Genomic DNA, 6000 nt, shown 5'->3' with positions numbered 1-6000 from the left:
ATCGTTTGTTTGTTTACAGGTGGTTTGTGAAATGTCACAAATATCACTTAGAATCTTTTCAGTGGCTCTGGAGGCCAAAGGATGTGGCTGGTTGGCTCGATCACTAGCACCTCCATGACCATCTGCATTCTCATTCTTCTGATCCTGACACTATTGGTAAAGGAGCCAGAGAGGTCGTCAGTCCCCTTGGTGACAGTGGTGGTGATGTGTGTATACTGGGGAATGGGAATTGTAGTGGGCATTTATAGTCTTTATCTACTCAACATTCTCTTTCCTTCTTTATTAGCAACACTTTAATTTTCCTTTGGGAAACCTTTTTCTTTCTACTCGGTCCGTGTGGTTTGGGTATATACGAGGGGTACATACAGCTATTTCCCTTGACCTTTTTGTAGCTACAGGCAAATGACCCCAGCCTGGCAGTGTGCATTCCATCCCATAGTTACAATGGTTAGTTCAGAGATGAGCACAGGATCCACAGGGGTCTGGTGAAACATTCTTCAGCTTGCTGTCTTTCTGATGCAACTAATTGCTAAGGAGGTTGGATGTTAAGACCGGAGATATAGGTCTTCCCTCTGTTTAGAGAAAATAAAACCAGTGCAATGAAAGCACAATGAAGACAGGGAGAGAAATTGAGTCCTGACGCTTTTTGAGCATCTGGAGGAGAAAAAAGGATTTCTAAGAACATGTTTGTGTGTGTGTTTGTGTGTGTGTGTTTGCCAGTTCTACTTGTGGGATTTATAAACATATGAACCAACAAATTCCAATGCCCTTTGCTGTAGGTTTTGCTAATTCAGTTTGGGTTGTGTGCCGGGCACATCCAACTATCCTGACTTCACTTTTTCTCACTGATAATCTCCTTTTCCATCTTAAAAGTTTGGTGCAGGCAAGATCATGTCTCCTGCTTTTATAGAGCCCAGAGCTTATTTCCTCTCCATCTGGTTACAGAAGTTTCTCCAACCTTTTGCATAGTCTCTTCTTGCCTTCTTCTTCTTCAAGTTCAACACAAGTGCTTGTTTCACAGCTGTAGGTGGCAGGAGGCAAAGAACTGAGATGTTCTAGTCCGGTCTCAGGGTAGTGATGGCCCATGCAAGTGCCTTTGTGTGAATGAAGAAATGCCACTCTCTGAGCTTTGTGCTAGGACAGGTGCTCTGGAACCCAAGCTAGATCTTAACTCCAAATTGCCTGCCCACCTCCTGAGCCAGGGGACACAGTGCAGAGTACAAACGGCACAACACTAGGCTGAAGACCCATAGGTCCAAGAAGCAAGGGCTGGAACCATGAGGTAGAAAAACAAGTCCGTGGATAGTAGCAACCCTCTGCTGCTCAGGCCCACTGCTGCTGTGGTCTCTTCCTAGGGTGATGATAGCTGCTGATGCTGGCAGCCTCCTGGGCATCACCACCGGAGGCTGTGGCCTCAGTAATGATCACATATGTTGATAATAGCTGAAAATATCACTTGTCACTGAAAGCAGCATTTCCCACTGTCTCAAGGCGATACTTTTTCTAGGGGGTCTTCCTGAGTTGTTTGGCATCTTTACAGCCCATCTGTTGATGAAAGTGAATCGTTTTAGAAATCCAGTGGGAGGCCAGCTGGCAATTGGCCACTGGAAGAGAACAGAGCACCAGATAAAGAAGGATACCTGGCAAGTCTCCCCTGCCACACATCACGGACACCTTCAGGGGTCGGTCTAGGGGCCCCAGCTGGCTTTTAGTTATTTCAGTCTTCTGGGCGCCTGGGTGAGACCCTCATGATTGTGTTGGAAATGAGGAAGAATAACCAAGGAAGAAACGCAAGTAGCCTCGGGGAACGCAATTCCACTGGGCAGTCGCCACTGGAGGTGCACTTTGGGGGCCGTGGGAGCGGGAAACCAGGACCCTAAAAGGACTGCCAGCGATTACGGGCGGAGCGACCCTCTAGGAGAGGGGCGCGGGGTTCAGGGCGCAGACCAACGGCGGGGGTTGCCTCAGTGCCGGGTGGGCGCACTTGCGGTACCCTCCATGCCTTTGCCCAGGTAGAGGAGCGACGCGAGCTGAGTATAGAGGGGGTCAAGGCGGGGAGCGGCGGAAAGGGGCCGGCGATCCGCCCTAGGGCAGCTCGGGCGTGGCCTCCCGGGATCTCTCAGTCTCTACTTGCCTCCTCCCTCTTTACTTGCCTCCTCCCTCTTTCTCCTCTCCTCCCACTCACCTCACGGTCTAAAACCGGGGCCGGCGCCTTTAAGAGGGAGCGTTGGTTACCCTGGGGGCGGGAACCCCTCGGTAGCTCGCGAGGCGGCGGCGCTCGTCCGCGATGCTCCTCACTTTCAGCTCCAGCTCCCGCCACCGCCGCCTCTATAGCCGCCACCACCTCTTCCTCGTCGTCCTCCTTCCTCCTCCGCCTGGCAGCGTTGTTCTCTGCAGCGGAGGAGAGAAGTGCTATGTCAGGAAAGTTCCGGGAGGGACTACATGGGGCCATGCTCCCTGGGCTCTTCCGCGGGCGTCCGCGCGCTGCCTTTCGCTTGAGGTGAGACTGGGGGTCTGCGGCCCGCGGGACAGGTAGCCGCCCAGGGCGGGGAGCGCTTGCATCCGCCGCGCTGGGCAGGGCGAGCGATTTGGCAGTGTGCGTGGGGGGAAATGAGGCTAGGGAGACCGAAGTTGTGCCAGAGAAGCTTGGGTTTTCGGGAGGATTTTTGCAGCTGGACTGGAGTTATTTCGGCTGGCGCCACACGGTGGGAGCCCGGCCGGGACTCGGTTTCTCCCGGGCCGCCCGCCCCCATCCCCTGCCCGTCTGAGCGGTTAGGCCTTCTAGGAAAACGGTCGCCTGCAGAGGTGCACCCCGCGCCGGCTCCTTCCCTGCTGGGCTGTTCTGGTCGAGATTTCAGTGCTGGGAGTAAGAGGAAGGAGATGGGCTCCACTTGAACTTTTACACGGTGGTCTCGCTGCTTGAGCGCTGAAATTTACCTTGTTGGCGGGAGCGAGAGGTCCCTTCGCGCTCCAACAGTTAAATGAGAGGTTCCCTCTTCCATGTGGTTCATTCTGCAGCGCTGTGTGTGTTGGCTGATTTTCAGCGTCGCCCTGATTTCAGCCTTCTCTCCTCTGCCTCTTTTCGGAAGCATTCTTCTTTTTAATAATAAAAATATTCGTGGAGGCTCAGAGTGCTTAAAAAAAAAAAAAAACCCAACAACATATCTTTATGAAAATTTCCCCCAGGGCTAGCCCAAATTTTCATTGATTGTTTAGTCTTTGATGAAATGTTTAGACTCAGTCTCGACACTTAGGGAATACAGGCATCCCTGTAGTAGCATGCAGGTTTTTAGTGAGGTAGGATGAAGTTTAAACCATATGTTTTTAAAATAGGATTTCTCTTTTTGTTGGTGAGCTTGTTTTTCATTATGTGTTGGATTAAGAAGCCTTCAACCAGTTCTAGGAGTAGTGTTTCTAAGAATCATGGATAGAACCTCGTGTTTCTTGCATAAGCTGATACTGCTTCAGACATTCTCATCTATGGACGAGGTATGTAATACGTGTTTCATTTGATGAAACGTAACATAAAAGTACGTTTATCGCAGACGTGGTTTTTTTTTTTCCCCCACATGTCCTGTGGATAAAGGAAGCCCCATTTTCTCACACCCCCAGGTCTCTGCCACACCTCTGTTCCTGTTTGTCTTATTCACCACATTGCCAACTACAAATCAAAGGTGCTGATGAAAAGTCCCTATGTTTTGTAAAGTGTTGCATAGCCAAAATGTTAGTGACATAATTGATTTTACATCAATTATGAACATGCAGATCATTTTGAACAATAAAAACAGAATGTGGGAGCTTAAATAAAAGAGTGCCTTGAAGTATTTCTGGTATATGCGTTACATACAATTTTGTGTGTGAAAATATACTACCAAGGCAGACGGGATAGTGTAGGAAACATTGTTTGCAGTGGGAAGTTTTCGAAGAAAATCGTCCCAGAATAACCATTAATACTGTCAAATTTTGTTTGGGATATAGATTTCTATCTCTAAGTACAGTTTTGTCACTTTACTGTAAAATATACCAGTACCAAAACTGAAAAAAAAGAAAACAACTCACCATCTCAAGCATTTTCTGAAAATTTTCAGCAAACCGAGCATTCTTGGAGAAAATTTGCTTAGGAAAAATAAATATCACTAAAACCCGAATGTAGTTACTATTTTACCTTAAGTTTGCTGGACTACAAGCAAGAAAGTGAGAATTTAGTGTTCTTAGGTGGATGTGACTTAGTTTCTAGAGTTATTTGAGCATCTTGAGATTTTGTATATAGTGTATTTAATTTGGGATGATTGTTTTGTGAATGAGTCTTTTGGAAATGATACACACACGTGGATTTATATATGTATATATCCATATCACACATATACCTATATTTATGTATCCATACTATATATAGTATAATTATATATACCATATCTATATATACTATTGAATATATAAAAAACACGAGAACCATTAAGGGACCTAATAATACGTGTGCACCAAGAACAGCAGGTCTAAAAGATCAGCTAAAAATAGTTATTGCTAGGGCTTGTCATCTTTTCAGCATTTTAGTCAATATCAGTTAAGTTAAAAAGCACTGGTTTTCAATATGTTCTTGAACTCTTAACAAGGCTTGGATCAGGGAGCCATATCTTAACCATATTTATCTATTCAAATGGATTGAATTGCCCCACTAATGGATAATTGAACCAGGTATTTCTTAAGCTTCAGTAGGCAAATTTTAGGTAAAATTTAGTTTGTCAATATAGTGTTTTCTTTTTTTAACACTTCAAAAATAACCTTTACGACATTATTCATAGGTCTGGGATTTAGAGAGTATGTCTCAAAGGCATGAGAGGCAAACCTTGGGGAAGTTCTGGTACTCCAAATTTGTGAAATGATGTCTTAAGCGCTTGATTTGAGAGATGGACCCATTAATGCTTGGAAAAACAATATGTATAAATACAGTGCTCCAGTTACTGCAAGCAAAACTATTTCATTCACTTTTGGTATATTTGTTACCACATTTCACAGCTGAAGCTGCTACATTTCAGCATATGTATGAAAATTAGAAATGAAATGAAATAATCTATTAGGCTGTTTTTTTTTCTTTAATTTGCTAGTTGTTTACCAGAAATGTGTTTATATTTGCTGCAAATGACCTTTACTTTGTTGCAGGTGGCAGTTTTTCCTTTTTTTGCAACTATGACATATGTATATTTAGGATGAATTCTTAGTGTTTACTTGAAAACATATTAATGAGTTTCACAGAGTTTATGTTTTATTTCCTCACCTTTCGAAACATAACATATGACATGTTTGACTATGAGCCTGAGATCATAGACCTTCAGAGCTGATGTGATCCTGGTCAGTTATAGTTTCAGTTTCCTGGGAATTTTCTGTTTAAGGTTAGATGTGCCCGTAATTTGAACTAGATAATCCACAAAATAGGTACTTTTGCAACCACAAAACAAGAGAACATTCCAAATGATTTGAAGTGTGGGCAGCCCAACATGCTTTAGTATTTGGTTGGCTTGAGGCAGTATGCCATACTTGTAAAAATGGTTTCCGAAGCTGACAGCAAGCTGTTTCAGGCTTTGAATTTGACACATAGGATAAAATGCATTCTAACCTCTGCACCAGTAAATATGGACAAGATTTATATTCATTGCTGTTTGTATGACAGAAGATTCAGAAAACTCAACCATGAAACTCTAGCTTAATATACAGGAAAGTTCATTTATATTTGTTATAAACATAATGAAGAGTTAGAAAAGTTGGATTTTGACACAGCCCTTAGGTCTTGGGGAATAGATGGTATATTTGCAGGTATGGGGGTAATCTTGTGGTTACCTATTGAAATTAATAATAGGATTATTATTATCAGCATTTCCTTTGAGTGATATGCTAAAGAATTACATCTTCCCAGATCCAATTTAGATTAAAAACACCCCCAGCCAGATACTGTACCAATCACCTGGCATATATATTAATTGATTCTTAGATCTTTTTCAAATT

General features: G+C 44.0%; 1 protein-coding gene across 2 annotated transcripts in view; it reads left to right on the top strand.

Moving 5' to 3' along the window:
- Window positions 1-2190: 2190 nt before the first annotated feature.
- GPR63 (G protein-coupled receptor 63) overlaps window positions 2191-6000 on the top strand; it is a 44025-nt gene continuing 40215 nt past the window's right edge. The window contains exon 1 of one of the 2 annotated variants that reach the window (XM_008007541.3): window positions 2191-2500. The gene's annotated coding sequence lies outside the window, so the exon portion shown is untranslated. The other variant, XM_008007542.3, reaches the window with a different exon arrangement.

The sequence above is a fragment of the Chlorocebus sabaeus genome, chromosome 13 (genome assembly GCF_047675955.1).
Source record: "Chlorocebus sabaeus isolate Y175 chromosome 13, mChlSab1.0.hap1, whole genome shotgun sequence".
In the NCBI taxonomy this organism is placed as follows: Eukaryota; Metazoa; Chordata; class Mammalia; order Primates; family Cercopithecidae; genus Chlorocebus; species Chlorocebus sabaeus.
The sequence above is the reverse complement of the archived record's forward strand: the minus strand, read 5'-3'. Positions and strand labels throughout refer to the sequence as shown.